The sequence below is a fragment of the Conger conger genome, chromosome 2, assembly GCF_963514075.1.
Source record: "Conger conger chromosome 2, fConCon1.1, whole genome shotgun sequence".
Lineage (NCBI taxonomy): Eukaryota > Metazoa > Chordata > Actinopteri > Anguilliformes > Congridae > Conger > Conger conger.
In genome coordinates, this window is record NC_083761.1 from 6836779 (window position 1) to 6860572 (window position 23794).

At 46.9% G+C, this 23794-nt stretch overlaps 1 protein-coding gene across 1 annotated transcript in view; it reads right to left on the bottom strand.

Moving 5' to 3' along the window:
• LOC133121938 (heterogeneous nuclear ribonucleoprotein L-like) overlaps positions 1-23794 on the bottom strand; it is a 70055-nt gene that overhangs the window by 45780 nt on the left and 481 nt on the right.

Sequence of the window (23794 nt, forward strand, 5' to 3'; positions counted from 1 at the left end):
ATCAGGTCTGAACACCGAGCGTAACTGGGAGAAACACGACATGTTGTCGAAAAAAAGCACAGTCCGTGTTTCAGTAGTTCCGGGAGGAGCGTTGCTGGTTTTCCTTTTCAGAAGCCCACCCTCGTCATTTCCTAAGCCACAACGGCAGGGACCCTCCTCCGGGGCCGAGACCTGCTGGTTTTCCCACCCTCCCTTTACCTGGGAGTCAGGTGTGACGATGCTCTGGCCAATCGGTAGCAGCAATTACCCGGGGAGGAAATGAAAATAAGGCCTGGATTCAGATGGTAGGGACAGAGTTGACGATCCCTGTTCGAAACACCCATCAAACAGATTACTCCCCCGACATTCCCCATCGGGTGCGCTCCGTCTTCCGGGAGGTTTGCGGAACGTTCTAGAATTCCGATCCGTGCGGGAACGGCGAAACAACACCCTCTAAATCCTTGCACATTTTGAGTTGGGAGGCTACTTTTAGAAAGTGTAGTTGATTACCGTGTCTGACTCTTAATTATGAATTATGAATATTAAACAGCTGAAATGAGCTTGTTTCTGTTGGCAGTGTCCCTCGGGGTGGGGGGGGGGGGGGATTAGAGAAAATATACATTTTTCTCTAATCTGCTTTCCACAGTAAAAAAATTGGACTTTGATAAATTGTTACTCTTTAATTAAGCGCTAGTTTGGCAGACAACAAATCGTTGAACCAGCAGTCCTTGTTTGTACACAATTGTAAGACGCAGAAACAGGGGTCTTTTGAGGTCATTAGTCATCCACTAAACATCAAGGGAGCTATTTAAACTTATTACACATACTATAACAGACACTAAAATTATCTTGCGAAAATGCAATGTTCGCCATGATACACAAAAGGCCTCATGCAAGAACCACTCGTACAAACAGATTTTTTCAAAAATCACTCAGATCTTGAGTGATTAAAGCGAACTTCATTCGCATTCGACAATTCAACTTATTTCGAATTTTTCCCAAGGTAGGAACAGCGTTTACGAGTGGTCCTGGGCTGTATTCAGGTCATATAAACGAGTAAACAAGCAACACGCCAGAGCAGCTCGCCTGGGACACAGGACTCGGATCAAACCTAGTAGGCGTTGCAGATCAAATATGAATCAAGATTCAGCAACTGCATTGCTTATGAACATTACTCAAATGTTTGCAGAAACAAATTTCAGTGGACTGTTTTGGAGAGAAGACAGTTCATCAAAGGTCCACCATATTATTATGTTTTTTACAAAAACAAAAACAGAACTGCAGTCGACCCAATCAGTTATCAGTCGTCCCTTATTTTAGTTAATTCCATCTATGTGACGGAACCCACCTACAGTACCATGTATACTACATTATAACTTTCCATATAACAACTTTAGGCTTTCGTTTTGGACAGTTGCCTGAAGCTAGGTGCGTTTGTTGAATCCGACTTGGCACACTAGTATGAGCCCTTCGTTTTGGAAACAATTATGAGAAATTTATCGATAATATGAAAGGTTGGATAGAGTTGATAGAGTTGGGTGAGTTGGGTAAGAGAAACAGCACGCCAATCTTTCACAGCCGAAAGTCTGCTGTGAAGAGATGGAAGGGGACGATAGTTTTAGGCATTAATGGAAGAGAATAACCACCGCCTTGTGTTCATTCACAAAGCCGTGTTTGAAAAGCTGCCATCTTATCTCTGTTACTTTTTTTCAGTTCAGATCCATCGAACAGCACACTCGCTCTCACGAATATGTTACCCTATAACCCTCGTATGAATTCTTTCATCTTCTACGCACCTTTTAAAGAGCTTCGGCTATAGGTATTGCTCCGTGTTTGTTACAGTGTTGTATTCCCTGGGAGAAGTGCGAGGGGAGGGAGGTAGAATGGGAAATGGAACATAACGTTTCTTTGCTTTTTTAATTTCTCCTTTTTTGTTCTTTCTGTCAATTCCTTGTAACCGGTGTTTAGGGTAGATTGAAAGGAGGACTACGTAATAAAGTATCTTTTAACCTACCTGCCTGCCTACCTAGCTCCCTATTAATGCTTGATCAAGCTCAGTTCTGGTGACTGTACGCTGAGGATGGGGGACTGTCTTCTTGAAAAGACACCCGCAGGAAAGAGATGGTGAGTAAAGATGGTCACTCAGCACCGCAATGTAGAGCCTGACATTGGCCTTACCTTCTATGGGTATGAGTACACCATAACAGGAAACACCCCCACGCAGCAATAGAGAACCAGCCTATATCCAGGAAGTGATGTAATTACCGAACAGCTATAAACAGGACCTGAAGCGCTTGTTGACTCATCTATACCTGACCTGATGGATAACCCGAAACCAAAATTTTGTGGACATATACACTCACCGAGCACTTTATTAGGAACATTTTTACTTTATTGCACCTACTTATTCATGCGACTATCCAATCAGGCAATTGTGTGGCAGCAGTGCAATGCATACAATCATGTAGATGTGGGTTATTTAATGATCACATCAACCATCAGAATGTGGAAAGAAATGTGATCTAAGTGACTTTGACCATGGAATGGTTGTTGTGGCAGACAGGGTGGTTTGAATATTGCGGAAACTGCTGATCTCCTGGGGTTTCCCGCACACTAGTCTCTAGAGTTTGAATGGTACAAAAAACGAGAATCAGTGAGCAGCAGTTCTGCAGATAGAAATGCCGTCAGAGGAGAATGGCCAGACTGGGCAAAGCTGACAGGAAGGTGACAGTAACGCAAATAACTACACATTACAGGGGTATGCATCTCTGAACACACAATGCATCATAGCTCTAAGTGGCTAGGCTACAGCAGTAGAAGTCTAAAAAAGAAGTCTAATAAATACCTAATAAAGTGCTTGAGGAGTGTATATAGTTCAATAACTGGGAGCATTGAAGATTAGTGTGCAGGGTTTATCTGTTTTCTTTTAACATTTGAATTCCCCTATAACACCAGTGCCTGCAAAAAGACCGCGATCTGTGGATGTTTATTCTACCTCAGAACCAGCCTTCAGTGCCGAAACACTGTTGTGTTCCCCGCATGTACAAGCGTGGCTTATCACAGTCGCAGATCTCAGTGCCATCTGCACAGAGTGAGTAATCACACAAACCCGGCACACGCTTTTTTTCTCAACGGGGGACTTTGGGGGCGAAACACTCAGCACTTTCTGGAAGAAATGAAATCGTATTATATTATATCCTGGTTACGGAGAGGCCATTTTGTCGAGGTGTTATGGAGCCAGCTCGTTTGAGGGCTGCGACACAAAGGCACACACACTCCAGAGGCATATAATTTAGAAAATAAAGTTCCCCCGGTGTAAAACCCAGCTATGGTCAACCAGCCACCAGCTAGTTTCAAAACGTAGCTTGAGCTGTTTTTGTTCAGCAGGGTTATTAAGGAACAATGAAGGAAAAAGTCTCGGGGATTGGACAAGGAAGAAATTAACCAAAGGTGTGTGTGCAAGAATGTGTGTGAAGAATTTGTGGGCATGAACCAAAATAAGTGACATGACATCATACAGATGCTCTTATCCAGAGCAACATACAGTTGATACAATCCTACAATCCTACAATCCTTAAGCAGGATACAATCCTACCCTGGAGCAATGCAGAGATAAGGGCCTTGCTCAAGGGCCCAACGGCTGTGTGGGTCTTATTGTGGCTACACCGGGGATCAAACCACCGACCTTGCGGGTCCCAGTCATGTACCTTAACCACTACGCTACAGGCCCTCCCATCTAAAGGGGCAGGTCTATCTAAAGTTAGATCTAAAGGGACAGGTCTTCCTGCCCCAACAGGAGAGGTGGGGGTCAGGGGGTTGTAACACCAGACGCACGTTCTATTGGAGAACGTTTTGTTCTGTGTTGCTATGGTTTCCGGGTTTGAACGATATGTTTCCTCCCAACGGTGCACAACATTTCGCAACAGGCTCTGAGGTATGCCTGCTCCCGTTTTGGTGGGTGTGCCTGGGCGCCGTAGCCCGAATCGATAATGGCGTAGGCCTATTCTTGAAAGCCTTCTCAGACTCCGCTCCGTAGCAAAGTGTCAAGTCAGTCCAGCCCAGGGTTTGGAGCATCGAGATCAAACACGCCGCCGTTTGTGTTTAATTAAAACGTTCCGCAACGCTTTTTCGGGGCCGGGTCACGGTTATACAAACGAAGTGTTAAAATGGCTTCCGCCAGTCTCGGCATAAATAGCAGGTGAACACCCTGTTGCGCAGCCTCTGACATCACTGCAGACTGCGTTCAACGAACGTCGACGAAACGCAGCGGCGTTGTGACCCGTCCTCCCACGATTCGCGCTAAATTGGCGGTAAACCGTAAATCCGTAAAGCGCTATTTATTCTGATTACGGTTTTTAATACAAAGCGGCGTCTTCCGCTCGAGGTTCGAGAGCGAGGGAGCTCATTCTCCCGGTTTTTGTTGACGCGGCTTAGCGTTCGCGGACGCGCGGGCGTCGCACAACGCTTTGTTTTTTCCCCGGCGAAAGCCGAGCAAACTCGCTCTCGTCAAAGTCTCTTCAATTCCGCATTAGCCGGATAAGACGATGTTCGTTTCACACTGCTTTTGTGCTGTTCTTTTTATATTAAACAATCTTTGTTCGTCACAGGGAGGAATTCTCCCATGCTGATCTAACAAAATATTTAGCATTTCCTTTACGCCCCGGTAAGCAGTCCTAGAATCGCACCAGATCACAGCAGTCCTAGAATCAGGCCAAGTGCATCTTCATGCTTTTTTAATGAAAGTTTCTCCTATGATCTTCACAAAAGACATTAAAATCCCAGAAGCCTCAATGCTTATCCTTGTCTGAACCTCTGTTTTTGAACCACAGCCCGGCAGAATGAGGTCCTCTGTAGCCTGTGAATAACACACTCTCACAAATAAAGGTACAAATAAAAGTACGATTGTAAATCGTAAAAAAGGCTTTTTGACCAGCGCTACCCAGATTATCGCACACCGCCGTAGCGGATATAGCCGACAAGCTATTTATGCATCGCAGAACTCACTGGTTACATAATCAATTACAGAGACAGTATGATCTGGCATCGACTAATCAGCCCGAATCCGTCTCCGTAGCCTACTGTGCCGGCGGTAAATCCGCTCCGTATTGATTGTTGGGTGTTTTATGGCCGGTGACACTGTCCATCTGTAGAGACGAGAACGCCGTTCTGTCTGGGTGCCGGTGCGAGGGCAGGGGAGCCGCTGTGTTCAAAGCTCCGCTGCTTTTCCGACCCGAAACACCTTCGTTTCTGCAGGCTTATCGCCGTCACATTTTAAACAGCAATTATCTTCCCGAGGACTCTGATTTTTTCTCAAGATACTAATTAATGAATTTATGCGTTATGTTTAATTAACGGGGAGAGGGCGCAGCAACCTGCAGCTCCGCAGAGGCGAGGCCACCAGGCTCGGCTAAAAAACGCTGGTTTCCATCCGAGTCCCTGAGCAGCATTAATAACCCGAGTTCAACTGACAGAAGCTCGACCGGAAAAAAAAATCTGTCATAGCTCACTTTGTTAATCTTTAACCTTTTATGAATTTATGTTCACACATCCCCAGCGTCTTCCCCCTGGCTGCGGTACGTGAGAAACCAGACTCCAGCCATCGCTGTCCTCCTCAAATAACACCTCCTCGGGCCTCTGACAAATACGCGAAATACTGTGAAGATGATCGTGCGCTCATGTTTTTTTTTTTGGTCAGTAGTTCGCTCTCAGAAATAAAGTGACAGTGGAGGTGCATCTTAGAGGAAAGAAATCATAACACTATTCAATCCTTTAGGATGCAATACTGTATATAACACACCATCCCATATAACCCACTAACACACACTCTCTGAAATAAAGAGACAGTGGAGGTACATCTTAGAGGAAAGAAATCATAACACTATTCAATCCTTTAGGATGCAATACTGTATATAACACACCACCCCATATAACCCACTAACACACACTCTCAGAAATAAAGTGACAGTGGATGTGCATCTTAGAGGAAAGAAATCATAACACTATTCAATCCTTTAGAATGCAATATTCTATATAACCCTCTAACACACACTCTCAGAAATGAATTGACAGTGGAGGTGCTTTGTTGTCCTTCAAGGATCAAATTTATCAAATGCGCGGCAGGGTTAGTTCCAGCACGTGCCCCCTTATCGCGCAGCGGTGAAACCTTTCCGGAAGCTTCCATCTCCCCGCGGCGGTGGAAGGGAGGGCGATGGCCGCGTCGCGTCAAGGCTCTTTTCTGTTACCACGGTAACAGGAATTTTGGGGGGGGGGGGGAATTGAGGAAATAACACAGGACCGGCGTGTAATTATCCTCTTTTAACATTCGCATCCGTCCCCCACAGAGCGGGGGCGAGGCAGAGGAACGGCAGACAAGCGTCTTTTATGTTCACGGATTAAATCCGTCCGTGGGTTTTGAAGTGGCTTTTATTTTCTTTTCTTTTTTTTCTCATTAGTCAAAAAACGAAAGTGAAAATAACTGTTTGTTTTGGAGGTCAAATGGTGTCAAAATAGCGACAATAACAGAATGGAATTAGCCCACAATTTAGGTAGCCTACAGACTTATGTTAAACAGTACCGAAAATCTAATGCTCGAAATGGGTTCACATCTAAATTAGCCATTAGCCTGATCATTTCCTTCTTTAGAATCATCTTTAGAGCCAGTGTACTTCACTTTCCTACATTACACAGGTGACATTTCCCTTTTTTTACAGTAAGAAGGAAACATAATTCTGCCCTAATTTGGTGTGTCCCATTCTGTGGGTCAATGCCCTCGTATAGCCGGCTTCCCTACTGTAGCTTTAAGATATTCCACATTGACACTATTTGATACTATGAATATTTGTGAGGGGGTGAGTCCAATATTCATGAGGGGGTGTGTCCAATATTCGTCAAGGTGTGTCCAATATTCATAAAGGCATGTGTTCAATATTCGTGAAGGTATGTGTTCAATATTCATGTGGGTTTGTGTTCAATATTCATGAAGGGGTGAGTCCAATATTCATGAAGGGGTGTGTCCAATATTCGTCAAGGGCTGTGTCCAATATTCATAAAGGCATGTGTTCAATATTCGAGAAGGTATGTGTTCAATATTCAGGTGGGGGTGTGTTCAATATTCGTGAAGGGGTGAGTCCAATATTCATAAAAGGGTGTGTTCAATATTCACGAAGGGGTGTGTCCGATATTCATGAAGGGGTGTGCTCAATATTCGTGAGCAGGTGTGCCCAAGTACAATAGGTGCCTGTTTGGCATTTTAATTACAGATATAATGTTGACTTATCAGATACTCAGCCCCCTCTGCTACTGAACTGCAGGCAGATGTGGAAAGTCTCCGGGTCAGAAAGTAAAAGTTCTGCCAAGCGCTTCTTCTTCCACCCAACCGATTTCCCTAATTAGTTCCACCTCCTGGCTGATGAATTGTGCTAATTAGCAGATCCAGGTGACTGGAACAAAATACTGGGGAGGACTTCTGCTTAGTGAACCTGGATATTCCAATTTTGAATACAGGGGGGCCGGGTCTGACAGAGGAGCTCCAGAGGTTTTCCAACGTCCGTTAAGACCTGCACATTACTGTACTGCTTAGTAGCCAGAGCCCAAACATTCAGAACCTGACTGGTGGACCACTGCGGACCTCCAGAACCCTGTCACCTGTGTTCATGAATTATGGAGTCATGATGGGCTCTTTCCATCCACTTATTTTTCACCTCCTTGCTTCCTTTCCTCACGTCGGTTCCTCTCCCCGTGCTCCGCCCATCGGAGGAGGCGCAGGAAGAAAGTGAACAAAGGATGCAAGGACGGAGCAATCAAGGAAACATTAATTTGGCAAATGGAATGTCCTTGATCTTTCAATCCACCCTGTGGAGGCAGTGACAGACCTGGCAGACGGGGCGGATCTTTTTTTTTCACATTCCCCCAAAAATACTTCCACAAAGGATACTGCTTCCCTGGTCGAGTTCCCTTTGGGAGCCTCCTGGCTTCCTCACTCTTAGATCCTTCGAGGAGCATTTAACGGATCGGAACGTTCTCAGAGACGGCGGACCTCAGTCGATATCTGGGGTCAGTCGAGTGACGAGGAGAAGAGGAGGGATAAAACAAGCGGTTGGAACGGGGTTCGGTAGGTTCGGACGGGGCACAACCCAGGAACATCTTTGAACACGCCAGGACCAGGGCTTCCCGCTCCAAGCAGCAAGGACCCGGGGAGGAACGAGGGAGCCAGGCAGGCTCTGATTGGCCCTCGGGCGGGCGACCGGGGACCGCCATGGCAACAGCAGGCGGCGAAGCCATAAAGCAAACAAAAAGACAAACACACAAGCGCCGTAAATTCTCGAACCGCCGCGCTCGTAACATCAACGCGTTCATGGCATCATCAAACACCTATTTGCCATCTGGTTTCTCCTGCCGCGAAAGCCGTCTCGACGATACCGCAGCCTTTTTTATTTATTTAGCGAAAGGATCGGTTATGTTTTTTTAATGTTTTTTTTTTTTTTTTTTTTTTTAATACAGAAAATATGAGGCGCTCGGTCAATGAGAGAGCGGCAGTAACCTTCACCGCTGGACCAGCGGAGGCAGAGAGGCAGAGATTAACGCCGCTTTTGACAAGAAGCATAAAAGCAACAATAATTCAGATGGGGGTGGGGGAGATATTCCACAGTCCACCGAGAACATACACAGAGAGCATTCTGCTCAGAGACGGGAATGAGCCAAAAAAAAATAAACAGAAAACCCTCAAAAGAGCACGACCCCCGCTGGCCCCGCCGGAAACAACCGGCGGCTTGCCGCACGGCTGACATTTAACCGCCGTCTGGCGCACCAAGTTCGCGGGAAGTTTTCCGGGTGAGGAAGTCTCCCGAGTTAATAAAAGAGCAAGAACCAAAGGGGAACGACCCGTTCATTCCGCGGCGTTTACGATGTTGATTTATCCACTTTTTCCCAGGGTTTTATTTACTCGTAGAGCCGGCTTATTGCCACTTAGAGAGCCGAGGCAAGACGGGTGCCAGGGAACCGGAGCGAACCGGTGCCAACCGGAGCCAACCGGTTTGATGTTTTCATTCATAAATGATAAATGGTTGGCATTCATATAGCGCCTTTTATCCAAAGCGCTGTACAATTGATGCTTCTCATTCACCCATTCACACACGCACTCACACACCAACGGCGATTGGCTGCCATGCAAGGTACCAACCGGCTCGTCCGGAGCATTTGGGGGGGTTAGGTGCCTTGCTCAGGAATACTTTGACACACACAGGGTGGGATCGAACTGGCAACCCCCCGACCGCCAGACGACTGCTCTTACCACCACATCGCATCCACTGTACTTTATGGTTTTGTGGATTAAAATGATTTTGCGTCAAGACAGACAATTCATTTTTCGTTTTCCACTGAGAACTCCAGTGCCATTCTGATTGATTTATTGGTTCTTTCACGCGGTATTTATGAAATGTTGTTTTTGACCACATGAAGAACGAATGGGATGGGCAGGTCTTTTTCAGTGGGGGACTACAACAGAAACAAAAAACATGAACTCAATATGATATGGAGAATGATTAATCGGTCCTTCAATTCTTTCAGAATTTATTTTGTTGTAATTTGCCTTTTAAAAGGTTGAGTCACGTTTTACAGACAAAATTGAGCCACGAATCACAGAACCTGCTGGCTTGTCAAACAAAAGAATGACCAGTAGCACTCGTGTAAGGTCACAAATATGCAGATTTGAACCGATCGCAGGACTGAACAAGGCTGACGTGACAGTTGCTACTGGCAACCGAGAGCAGTGGAGTTCTAGAACCCCGGCTGAGAATTTTGAAAAAGAAAAGAAGAAGAAGAAACATTCCAAAAAAAAAAACCTACCTCTTCAAAGGGTTAAAACCCCTGCACAGCCGCTGAGAAATGTTGACGCTCCTTTCAGGACCACGTCCTAACTGCACTCGGGGACAAGATAAAAAAGGTCCTTCTGGTGCTGACTAAATTGCGGCCGCCACAGTTCGACTCCAAAAGCGCGCTTTCCCATGGAGGTTGAGAACGCTCGCCGTGATAAAAAGAGGCCACAGATTCACAGCGGCTGACTCCAGACCCCGGCTTGTCTTATTACTGTTACACTGGCATTTTTTTGGAGCTCGTAAAAAAAAAAAAAAAAAGAAAAAAAAAAAAGTTTGAAATGTTCTGTGTTCCCTCTCAAGGGTGACTGTGGTGTGAACGCCCGGCAGTAACTGCCTTTAATGTCCCCGGCTGTCCTGTTCCCTTACAGCGTCCCCAGCTCTGTTTGAACTACATTTTAACGCCGTTTCCTCTGCCTGTCCTACAAAACACCGACCACCCCCTGTGATGAAGACTGCTACTGAGCCTGAAGGTGGGCGTCGACCCCCCCAGGGGACCGGAGATTGACACCCCCTCCCCAGAAGCTCAGAAACTCCAGAGGTTACCCAAGGCTGAGTAACCTTCTGGTGGCAAAAAGCTCATTTATCCATTGAAGTCCATTCAAAACTAGGACTATACCCCGGCAAATGTATCCCAAAATAATTTTCACACAGAACTAATTGTACTTTTTTTTCCGAGCCACACAGAAGATATATATATATTTTTATTCATCTCTTCCTGTTTAGATACCCAGTGAAAAGCCCCATCGTCAAACATGGCCGCCTCCATGAACTGGCTTCATACACCATTAGGCCGCTCTGATAGGAGTCCATGGAACCAGCAAGCAAGCGGAAGCCGTCTCCAGCTTTACAAAGCTCGATGGCATGAAGCCAGTTCACGGAGGCTGCCACGTTTGACTACGGGGCTAAACGGAAAGGGATGAAGGGGCGTTTTCTGTGTCTCGGAGAAAGTGTAATAATAGAGGGTAATATTATACTGCAAATTAATAGTATCATTTAGAAGTAGCGGCCAAAAGTAGAGTCCGTAATTTTGCCGTAGACTTCAATGGGGACATTTGCTTTTTGGCACCGGAGGCTTAGTAAACTGCAATACCGCTGGTAGCCACTGGATTCTGTGGGCCTTGCTGGGGGGGGGGGGGGGTTGCAATTCCTGTTCTGCTGGCTGAAGGCTTCTATCGTCTAAGGTTGGGGGGTCCACTACACTTCATTTCAACAGTTCACTTTCTGGGTTTTTAAAAAAACATATATATACTGTTCCAGTTGCGGCACATGTTTTCAATTGGCCCTGACAGGGTGAGTGTGATGAAGGCTACTCCAGATCCTTTCAGACGTTTCTGACAACGCGATGGCTTTACGAGAGCCGGCGTGGAGGCACTGGGGAGTTTGCGGTCAAAAGCAATAAAACGCGCGTTGACTCTTTTAACTCCAGAGCTGTTTGTCCTGAGTCTGTGCGTGTGAGCACGTTCATTGAGTCGTGTTTGCTCACAACTATAATCATCATAAACATCTCACAATTATAATCATAAACTCAGGCTACACGCGCCGTAGGAAATAGTTCGAAATTAATATTATGTTTCTTTTTAAGAGTAATTGGGTAAAATAGATATGTACAACCTCTAGAAACATGAGGTCATGCAATTCGCTGTTTTGACGTTAATTAGAAGTGTATTATCAGAGTGGTCCTTTTTTTTTAAGTAACACAATTACAGAGGTCACGACTACAGTTACACATCTAAACATACAGTGCATAATAGGTTTATTTAAAGCTCTGCTGATGTGTAAACTTTGTATTTTATTCCGTTTCATCCTGACTTCCAACAGAGCCAACTCCTGGAAACAAAAGCAGAGAAGAAGAAGAAAAAAAAAAAGAAAAAAAGATAATTTCACAGAAATCTAACCTGCTTCTCTTGGGAGACCTGCGCTATATTGTCGGTTTTCTTTTTATATCAACTGCAATTAATTCTAACCCATTTCGGGGGGTTTGCCACGAGAATTATTCGAGACACGTTCAAACGAACCATTTGTGGACAAATCCCGGGGCATTTTTGTGATCCGCGGTGATGGCTGCCGCAGCTTCGGGGCTCTCACAGGTTTCCCTCCTGCCGGGACAGACGTGTTTGCTGCAGGCACCGATCCGTCAAACCGGGAAAATTCACCCGCGGGCTAATTAGCACTGAAAACCCATAAGATCTTGAACATAGCTACTGCCCCGTACGGAGAAAACACACACACACGCGCCCGCCCGCACACAGGCAGGTGAACGCGGAAGGTCACCAACAACGAGGTAAAAACGACTCCCCGTTCAGCAATGAAAGGAAAAGATTGAAACTGAACTGTAAAAAAAATGCGTGATAAATCGGCAGGTTCTTACAAAAGCGTTCTACAAATGCGTCCTTCGACATCGGACGCAGGATCCCTGCGTTCGTGTATGGTGCCTAGTGCTACAAAAAATCCATTCTGATTAGGCTTCCGTTGCGGCGGCAGAGTCATCGCGCTAATTACCGTGACAACAAAAAACTAAAATGCCTTCCGCAAAAAACGCCTGGAGAGATACGAGGCCTCAGTACCGCGGCCTTTCCACTCCCGACCGAGAGCCAGAACAACAAGTGCAGACGAGGTACCTTCCGGGGGAAAAAAAAAAACCTCAACCCAAGAGCTTCCCATTTCTGTCAGTAGCTGAGCATCCTGCTAATTACTTAGAAGATTGGAATCTCGTCTCCACTTTACTAATTACACACTGACACTCGCCGGAATGTATTTCTATTTTTTTTGGTTTAATTTTTTGCTTTGATTATCTGCCGTCTTCCCGCTGTCAGCGCGGCGTTCTAATACGTTTCCTGGGCTTACATCCCCCTTCAAAGCAGAGCCTAATTTCTCCTCAGCCCTACAGTAAATCGCTCTTCTGACGCGCTCCGTGTAGCACAGGCTGGGATGTAACGGAGGATAATACGTTTTGGCAGCACTAAAAAAAATTTTTTTTTTTTAAACAGCTCAGAAAACGCTCTGCATCTCGTTGAGAATTTTTTACCCACCGAAACGAATTCAGATTCGTATAATTGTGGCAATTTAAACCCCCGTGTTTACATGGCGTTCTGGTTATATTTGACCCGCGTCTGTTTTGGTTCGCTGTCGTCGGGGATCAGGATAAGAATCCCGAACGTACGCGTGCAGGGCACTGCGTTTGCGAACGGATTCACTGGTTCTGCTCCCAGGCAGTTTTTTTTAAAGAAAGGCCTGTGATATGTCTGTGATTATGAGTTCCTGGCTGGCAGTGTATAATTTATGATTATTCAAATGAATGAATTACATTCCACGGCTTCCACTATATAAATGTCTTTATTCATATAGCGATAGCCTACCAGGCCATTTTAACATTTAACCATTTTTAACGTTTAACTGTTTCACCAAGCCACACGACACTTTAATCCAAGGCAATGACATGATACCCCACCCCCACCCCCCATGGAGAATCAGGTTACTGCCTGTGTGAGCGTATCGACGACTCACTCAACCGTAGGATTGTCACCGAGCATTTCAGCGTTTAGCCGCAAACACTGATAAACGATCGCGAGACGTCGATCGGTCAAACGTGACTCGATCTCTCCGATGCGGACGCTCTCCGCGGTGTTCGTCACGGATGGCGGCGAAGATTCCACGGCGGCAGAAATGTGATTACATCATCGATTGTCGGTTTAGCAGCCTCAGTGAGAGCGTTGGGTTTGCGAAATCTGCACAGTACTTTTCGTAGTAGACAGTTGATCTGAAGAGGTCTTTTCATGCTGATTATGTACCCTAAATTAGCAGCATTGTGCTCAACATGGGTGCTGCATGCAAAGTATTTTCGTGCTGCGTTTGGAATAAAAAAAGCTTTGTCTTTGTCCATTGACTGCCCATACTGTAAATGATCACACTCCATGCAAATGTCCATCTATGCATGCACAATACACCCCTTTGCAAAGTGACAGCCCAGAGCACAATTTTCAAATTTGGTTTTACATACTGACTAACTCTAATTTACGAACACGGCAACAAATTCAAAACATATTTCAGCCCTCCAGGACTGGAGTTAAACCTGCAGGCACTGTGGCCCTCCAGGACTGGAGTTAAACCAGCAGACACTGTGGCCCTCCAGGACCGGAGTTAAACCTGCAGGCACTGCGGCCCTCCAGCACTGGAGTTAAACCTGCAGACACTGTGGCCCTCCAGGATCTAAACTAAAGTTTTGTGTTGATCCTGACCTATATAGTGTAGTTTTTACCACAGTGAATATTGTCCGTTCAAAGCTGGAGAACGCAGGTCACCCCCACTCTCAGATTACCTCTTTTATTACAGTTTTTCTGGGGGGGGATTTAGCTATTATATCGTATACAGTCAATCTGCCCTCCATCTTACCAATATTAACTCTGATCCTCTCTCCAGGGCCACATGCTGGACCTATACCCAGACACACAGACCTGATGCTGGGCAACCGGATGCACTCGCTTGCCTCAGTAGGTTGACATCTGACTAAAGTCACACCAAAGGCATGATACCAGGCAGAATATGGATGTAATTAGCAGTCTAATGGTCGTAATTAGCCGCCACGAGGAGCTGAGAATCACCAATTATGCCACTGCGCTGTCGGATGAGAGGGGATAATAAATGCGCCCTTCAGCGAGGCCCAGACTCAGGCCTCTGTCTCAAACCAGCCGTGGAAAAAATAAAATACTGTAAGTTTAAAGGCACAATAGGTAAGATTTTATTTTGTGTTAAAACATTGTTACAAGACCATTGGCTCACTGACACGCTGACTCACTCTCTCTGCCTGTGTTTATAGTCCTTAAATTCAAGCTCATTGGTTGAAATGTGGTTCCATTTGCCACAGCCAATGGCGTTTCAACATCGGCGCGTGGGATAAACAGTGTTGCGGATAAAGGGGGTGGGGTGAACAGTGTTGTGGTTTGAAGGTGCTTGTTGCTGCTATTCCTCTCTTGACCGTTAGAAGTCCAACATTACCTATTGTACCTTGAAGTATAAATTTGAAGCAATTATTTTGTGATTTGTTCTTTTTAATGAAAAAGAACCATTGTTGAGACATGTTTAAAACGTCCAGATTGTTCACACACTCACAATGTCTAAAAAGGTACAAATGCTTGTCACTAGGGCAGTACGAGAGCGAGAGCGAGTTTTTCAGAGCAGGAGTAGGGGGAGGTGTCTCACGCCACGCAGAGACAAACTCTCGCGTTTGTGGATCCAGAACCTCGTGCGTTATCCTCAGCCTATCAGCTCCCGGGATTTCCCAGCCACCCTATCAGCCCGCCCCCCCATCAGTCCAATGTGACCTCCGGTCAACAAGAGCACGAACGGGACTCAAACACCCCGTCGCAGGAGGCCAGCCAGTTAGCGAGCCTGCCTCGCACAGACATGAGGCGGAGGAGGACGCTTTGTGTGCAGTTCAGCTGGCGGACTCGCAGGCACTGCCCCCAACCAGCAGGGGGCGCTAATGAGCGCCGAGATCATGTCGTCATCCCACCCTCTCCCATACCTGGGCAAAACTACATTATCCACTTTACATTACATTGCAGACATTCTTATCCAGAGCGACTTACAACAAAGTGCATACGCTGGTACCGCTAGAACCAAAAATGCACTTCCCTGTGGGTCTATGTGCTCTGTCAAGTCAGTCAGAATTATTCAAAAAAGAAGTCTGGCCAATGGAGCGCCTGCATTTCTGAGACGAGATTGCTCCAGTTCCTCCCTGCAGCGTTATTAGTCATAGGGAAACTCTCAGTGTTTTATTTTTTTTATCAGTCTGACAAGTGTGACGAAAGGCCCAGCCACACCAAAGAACTATAACGGCGACTTTAAATACAGGATATACAGTTTTAACAGTGAGGTTACCACACAGGCAAGACTAACTCTGTAATCAGGCAATGATAGGTGTGACCACCACAACTGTTACTAATATTTTTAATATTTCATTTATATAGGCTACATGTTATGTTAAATATCTGCCGTGCTGAATAATTGTTTTCTTTAACATGAAACCTGGGGGTTACAAGCATGTAAGGTACTAAATAAAGAAAGGTACCAGATAAAAGACAATGCTAATTGCTACACAGAAAAGTCACGTAGAAACACAGCACAGATCATACGTAGACACAAACCCCCCGCCCCCCTCACTCTACCCTGCTGGTTCAGAATGAAAGCCGTTTTATGTACGCGTGTGAATATAAAGCATATTGGCATATATAAAGAATATAAAGCGTAGAAACGCAACAGTCTCACTTCTGTACTTCTGCAAAAAAGAGAAAAGTTATCTCAGTGTTAATTCCAGAAAGGATAACCAGGGAAAATTACAAAAGCAGAACAAGTCTCTCTGTCTCTCTCCTTAACTACTCTCTCCCTCCCTGTCTTCAGTCTCTTTTTCTCTTTCCCTCCCTCTCTCTCCATTTCACTCGCCCTCCCCTTCTCTCTTTCTTTTTTCTCTCTCGCTTTCACTCCCTCTCTTTCTCCATCTCAGTCTCTCTCTCCCTCCCCTTCTCTCTTTCTCTTTTTTCTTCAGTCTCTGTCTCTCTCCGTCTCTCCCCCTCTCTGTCCCTCCCTCCCCCACCCCTTCTCTCTTTTCTCTCAGTCTCTCTCCCTCTCTCTCTCTCTCTCTCCCCCCCCCACCCCCGGTCCTCTGATGTCAGAGCCGTCTGTATTAGCCGGTCGCACTGTGAAGCGGTGGCTAAGTAGGCCAGCTCTGCCGAGCTCCATCAGAGGGCTCCTGTCTTTCCAGACACCTCTGAAGGCGGAGATCACAGAGTGGCCGAGTTAAAAGACAACCCCCCCGTCCCCCCGTCCCCCCGTCCCGGCGTGGCCCCCCCACCCCGGCAACATCAAAACCGTAACACCAGCACAGGCGCGGGACCGATCCAAGCTCAATACGGATTCCGAGCTGCAGCCCTGACCGCCAAACCTCAGCTCGAACCGGACGGCGTAACCGACGCTCCAGAAAAACGAACGCACACCCTCTCTCCCCCCCCCGCCCCCCCTGCTCGTGTGCGGTGGTTTATGGGTTATGTCAGCGCCGCGCCGGTGGCGGGAGACGTGGGAGGGAGGTGGGGCGGGCGGCGGACTGGTTTCATGGCTAACCCCACAGAAAGGCCCCTTAGTTTCCGTCGCGCCCTCTGAAGAGCGAACTCGGGTCACCGTTTCACAGTCTTGCGACACCGCTTCATGGCTAATTCCAGAGAAAAGCCTTGTTTTCTCTCCCGCCCTGTGAAGTGCAAACTCAGGTGACCTTGCGTGAAAACGCTGTCGCAACGCGCGATCTCCGCCAGCCACCCCTGCACTGCTTTCACGTTTGCAACCATTTCCGTTTCCACCCGCAGCCCAAACCCGCCCCCCCCCCCCCTTCCCGCCCCCGGAGGGAAGCTGCACATGAAACAAGGTTCACCACGTGGTTCGCCTTCAACTCCTCGTTTCTGGAGCGGAAGGCCTCGCGTATCGCACGGCGTTGCATCCGGTTCTAAAAATAAAATCAAAATAAAAAATAAAAAGGATCGAGCGCTTAAAACGGCGGCTCGGTCCCAACTCCTATTACCGTTAACCCGGCTGCCCCGGTTCCTATGACCTGTAAGAGATACTCTGCCTGTGTGGCCTTCAGGCTGCAGAGGACTCACCCCAGTCTCGGGGGGGGGGGGGAGAGGGGGGGGGGCATCGACGCGCTGAGCGCGATAGCAAGCGGGCGAACGGAGCCGCAAAACGCAAAACGGGGGCCGTTTCCGGAACACCTCGAGCTGCGACCCTGACAAAGGCCTGGCAAAGGCCGCTGGATTTTAATCACGTGGCCACTCCAATAAAGGCTTTTTCTATTTTTTCCACCTGAGGACGGAGTGCCTCGGTATTTCTTTTTGGCGATCCATGCTTACGCTCCTTTACATGTTTCGTTTTTTCCGGAAATTGACTTTTCCAGTATTTTTAGCATCGTCGTACCCGCCTTGCGTCACCGCAGCAGATCCGAGAGATCCCCTCAAGCTGTGTTCTCACCCCAAACTGTCCTGCTGATGGGCGGTATGTAAATCATTTAAGCGGTTTTCTGTCAGAAAGACGCCTCTACTGGTGCTCAGCAGGAACCAAGTGACGTGGCCTACCGCAGAACACTGGCTGCCACCTGATTGGACAGACGCGCCACGGCCGTTTCGGCTGCTCGTTTTTCAAAACCCGAAAACAAGATGGCGGCCCGCTCCTAAACCCTCTCTTATTCCGCCCCAAACCTTTCCACTAAAACAACCACAGAGGCGAGAAGCGGAAAATGCAGTCGCTTGAATCTTGATTCGTATTTGATCTTGCGACGCGCAGTTTTGACAGTTTGATCTGAGTTCCGCGAACCAGGAGAGCCAACTTGCGTATGATAACGGCGGGGTTTATTCTATGCAAATACGCGACCCCGAGAATGTATTACACCACGCGCTGGACTGCATCCGTCAGGCGCTGACCGGCCTCCGCGTAGAAAATTAACAGGAATGCGTCGAGCATGGGAATGGGCGCGAAAGTCAGCTCGCAGAGGCAAGAGAGCAGAGCCACTCCACCTGTACGTGAGAATGTCGTTCACAAGAAGAAGAAGAAGAAGAAGAAGAAGAAGAAGAAGAAGAAGAAAAAGAAAAAAGTAACACTCCTCTGTTGTTGGCTTGCATGCACGCCCACGCAGCGTCAACGCTGCTGGAAAGCAGTGCGATGACTGGCCGACCGCAGAACGACGGGGATTCACAAGAGCCTCCTCCGACCTGAAGCTTTATCCCCGAATACGCGGAACGCAGAGAGGGGCCGACAGTTAAAATTTTAAAAAAACAGAGAGAGAGCGAGAGAGACGATGATAATTAAACAAACTGGCCTCGTCGCCCTGGCAGTGGTGAACTTTGAAATGCGGCCGTTAAATAATATAAAGAGCTACAGCATCCGTTTAAGAAAAGGGCAAACATACATCCTTGATTGTCCGCTGTGACGGCTGAATTATAACAAAAGCTAAAAATAACAAAAGTTTAAATCCTAAAAAAAGCACAAACGTGAGAACCTGGTGGAGGAATGTGTAGTCCGTGCTCAGGTACCCGTCTGCAGCATTTCCCATGATTCACCTGCAAGGCACTTTACCGGGACGGCAGGAGACAAATAGACCGCAATTAGCCGCCTAACAGTTAATATTTATCTCCCAAAAACAAGACGCTGGCTCTTACCCACTCTACGGTGAATTGTGATTATTGCTTCTGTGTTGATTTTTGTTTCGATTTTTTCTGATTTTGTTTTTGTCTGCAATTCATCAACATCATTCACCAAAGGAAGGCGGTAAACTGAACGTGAAAGTAAGCCAAAAACGACAGGAGTCAGGCCGTCTCTGTAGCACTGCCCGGCGTTCATCTGGCTGCACAGTAAAACAAGCATCTTTGAACAACTCTCTTCCTAATGCACTTTCGTCTGTAATCACTGCATTAATCAACGCACTAATAAAAACACACGCTTATGCAGCCCTTCTGAAGATAATAGACCTGGTTATAAGCAAACATATCTGGAGGAGAAACATTGTGTGCTTAATGCATTCCGTTCTCAACACAAACAAACCTGGGGAGAATAGTGCGTTGTTCGCGATATAATCTCACAGTTTGTTGACTCTCGATAGACTTCAGCCACACTATTTACCCCGGTAAAACAGAATGTAAAATGAATTCGCACAAGGGCGCGCAAATTAAATTCAGAGCAGAGAGGCACGGAAACGGTACGATGACGCAAGGAGTAACAGACAGAAATGTTGCGCGGTCTGTGAAACGGGTATCAGAGCTCCACTCAAGGCTGAGGCTCAGATCTTATCTGCAGAGACAGGTGCGAATACACTTCTCTCTAAAGCTCTGGGTAAAACTGGCTATCGGGACAATCCCCTGGAAACAGAAAGACGAAAAAAAGCCCTTACAAATGCTCGATACAGGTTAATACTACTACACTCTCATTCTATTTCTACATCTGTCTAATTTCCACAAACTAGCATTTAGGAAACGTCATATTAAAAACAATACAATGATACAACAATACAATAGTGTTCATATCTACATTTATTCTTTGTTGCAGGAACATGCCCGTCATGTAAATCAGAGACAATCCTCAGGCTGCCAGGCTGATTGGTTGGATATGAACAATGAATCGTTGGAAGTTGCTGATTGGCTGGATCTGCACAATGCATTCAGTTAAGTTGCTGACTGGCTGGATCTGATAAATACACCGAGAGAGGATGATGATTGGCAAGATCTGCACAATGCATCCAGGTAAGTTGCTGATTGGCTGGATCTGATAAATACACCGAGAGAGGATGCTGATTGGCTGGATCTGCACAATGCATTCAGTTAAGTTGCTGATTTGTTGGATCTGAGGAATGCATCCAGAGACGTTGCTGATTGTCTGGATCTGAACAATGCACGCGGCGCTGATGACCCGGGACATTTCCGATTGATTGATTTTATTTCCCCTGGCTGGAAATCAGTCTGCTGGAGCCTTCACCTCCCAGATGGTGCCTGTGTTCCGGCCAGTCCCCCTTCCTTCCAGCGCAATTAAAGGTGATGCAACGAGGAAAAAAAAAAAAACCGCACAAAATCGATTTTCTCGAATCCCCAAAGCAATCTCTCAAACCCCCGCGAGGGCCTCGCCCCCGACACCCCGGTCCCACCCCCACGGCCGGGATTCCGGAATACCGGGCACATCACCGCGCCGGGCGTTCCGGAATCTACACTTCAGCGTGCCAGTGGTTACCGTGGCAATGACTCCTGCACTAGGGAACCCGGCATTCTCATCTCTCTCTCTCTCTCTCTCTCTCTCTCTCGATCGGTGGGGGGGGGTCCAATCTGATCCAAAAATAAACGGGGGCCAGTGTAGGTGCAGGGTTTTTTTTTCCCCCCCGCCCAGCACTAAGACCAAGGGATGCAGCTAGGCACACTGGGTGCACTAGAACGTGTGCCAGGATTTCATTCCAACCGATCACCACACCAGCTGAGTTCACTCATTAACACACCTTCAACCGGGGAGGGGGGCACCTAATGAGTGAAATCAGCTGGTGCCGTGATTGGTTGGAATGAAAGCCTGCGTGCTTTCGGCCCTCCGTGGCTCACGATTGGGCCCCCCTGCCCCGGAAGATGATCGCTCCGGGCCCCCCATCCTGCTGGAATTTTTGTGGGCCCTCTCCAGCTGTGCCCCCCCCCCCCACCCCCCCCTCCAGCTGGGCCCCAAGAATCCTCACCAACCTTTCACCCCACTAGCGACTAAGACTTATTTACATTAAAAGTGTTATTCAATGAAGACCACGATAAGTAGGGCCAAAACGATAACCTGCACCCACACCGGACATTTTCTTGCCCGGTCTCCCCCCGCTCTAGAATTCAGACCTGCGTCAAATACGTCACTGTTTTGCATTGAAACACTTCTCTATACTCTGCTGAGTCTGTCCGGTGTATTAGGACTTACGAGCCGAGACTTGTGGTCCTACTGGTTGGCTCAACTGCACCAGGCAAGATCAATCGAGCACAGAAAAAATCAAATCCAAAACAATTACGTAATTGAGGCAGGTCTCCTAGACATAGCTACCTCACACATCTTCCAGAGCCCCTGCAGCCTCCCTGCAGTACCCAGTCCATCTTTGGCACAGATTGCCTTGCTCATCCCCAAGCTCATGCCTTATCAGAACCTTAAGCTTAAAAAACATTTTTCTGTAACAGTAACAGACCCACCATCGCTGAGTGAGGACCTTCACCGATTATGGTCCTTGTAAGCAGCTGAAACTATTTTTGTGTGCACGACAGAACATGTTTCTTTGCATAATGGTCAGGAATCTGCAAGGTTTGTACTATATTCTGTGTAAAATAAATTCTGTGGCAAAGTTTGATAAAAGCATAACAGGCTATAATGGCCATACTGTATAGAACAAAACACTTGCGATTGCTTTAGAGCGCATTCCATAGAGCCCCGATAAATAATAAACCACACCGACCGGGGAGGCTCGTTCCCCTCCCTGAGTCCGGTCCAATTTTTTCCTGCCGCGAGTCCAGATCTTTATCAAGGCCCTCGCGGCACCGCTCCGCTGCACAAGGCGCCGCATCACACCTGACGCGCTCGCGCTCACCCTCTGCGCGCGGCTTAGAATGACACTGTGCGAAATGGCTCTCGCCCTGTCAAAAGTCATGCTGCCATGGGTTACGGGGAGACAGCAGCGCTCACCCGCGACCCTCCACTGATCGAGTAGGCCGCTGCAAGTCGGGTAGCACTGAGAGACGCAATACATCACCATAAATGTGATTTCCCTAAAACGGACAGGCTGCACTTGATTGCGTACGTTGGCTCCAAGTGATGTGAACCCAGATTTACTGACATACAGTGCACTGGTAGAGACTGCCTTACGGCAGTGGAGACCTGGCTTCACAAACAGAAACACCACGGTGTCCGGCTTTGCTCATCCACGTATGCGTCCAGAGAGAAGGAGCCTGTGCTAATCTGATACACGTCACAGAAAAATGCACACAGTATTACAATTTATATTAAATAAATTGTAATATTAAACAGATAGCAACGCCGTTCCAGTACGCCAACCGCACCATCATTAAATGATCACCTTTCAAAACAAAATATATTCGAAACAAATATAACGGTAAGTAGAGTTGACAGGGTCGTTGAGGACCACGTGGCACACGACACCTACGTACAACACTCCCGTCTCTCCTTATAAAAGTGTGTGTGTAACGACTCGTTGTTTTTTAAACATTTTATATTGATATTTTCAGTGATTATATGTAACGGTTTGACGAACATGGTAGCGATTGTATACCCGTATGTTATCGCACTTTTCAATGAATAAGAAACATTTAGAAATACTGTCAGTTCCTGTTAATGACAGCCTAAAATACTCCACGCAGCCAGGCTTAGGTGCAGGCTAATGACCGCTTAATTATTGTGGTACAATAAACCCAAAATGCGTCATCAAACATGAGTATGTATATAAACACAGTGGGAATATACCGTTGCACTCATTATTCCAACCATAACTTCTTCATTTTAATTTTACAACGCATGGACAGTGGAGCACCATTGATATCCACAGTCACTGGCGTACAATACCTTTCCGTTAGTGCAAGGACTGCGCGTTTAGAATACGCTACACATTGCCCTGCAGCAGTTATGCCAAACTAAATCCCAACAGACACCGAAACGAACGCACATTATAGGAGTTTGAATTTAATGAATCGGTTTCCATACCTTTTCAAACACAGTCACTTTGCATTGTCATTATATTGCGTAATAAGGGGACGTTTTTGCTTCTCGTGTACGTGCGCGCACGCCGCAAATCCTAGACACTTAATGGGGTCGTGAAGTATAGTTTGTCCCTATTCGGTAAACCACTTAAACATTCGGTTGTGTTCTGGCAAGTGCAGCATTTGCTTGCACGTTTCCTTGACCTCTTCCGAGACAGGGTCAACTGTAAAAGGCGGAACATATGGATCTGCGGAGCCATGGCCAATGCCGTGGCTAACCCATTAAGTGACAAATACATATGTTGACAGACACAAGCAGTCTTTGGATAAATAGTTTTCAAGACGTGTGCGTATTTCAATAGGCTGCGTGGGGAGGGGACTTCTGCGGCTCTCGGCTACATATAGCGATCCAGAATGCCGTTTCTCGCGGATCTAAACTTCGTTTATTAACAAGCCGATTAAAAACCGCCTGTAAGATTGGCGGACTAGCTCGCGCTCTCGACTAGCTTTTAAGCTGCTATAGCTGGTACATTGCTTTTGTTACAGGAGGATAAAACTTTCATTAACAGGCTTATTATTTCAAAGACATGATGAAAAAGGAAATGCGTAAACCGCGGTTGTCAAATTGCGTTTGATCTCGGCAAGCTGAGTGGCCTTCTTATCAAGCATATTTATTTACTGTTAAAATTGCAAATTGCGTTGACG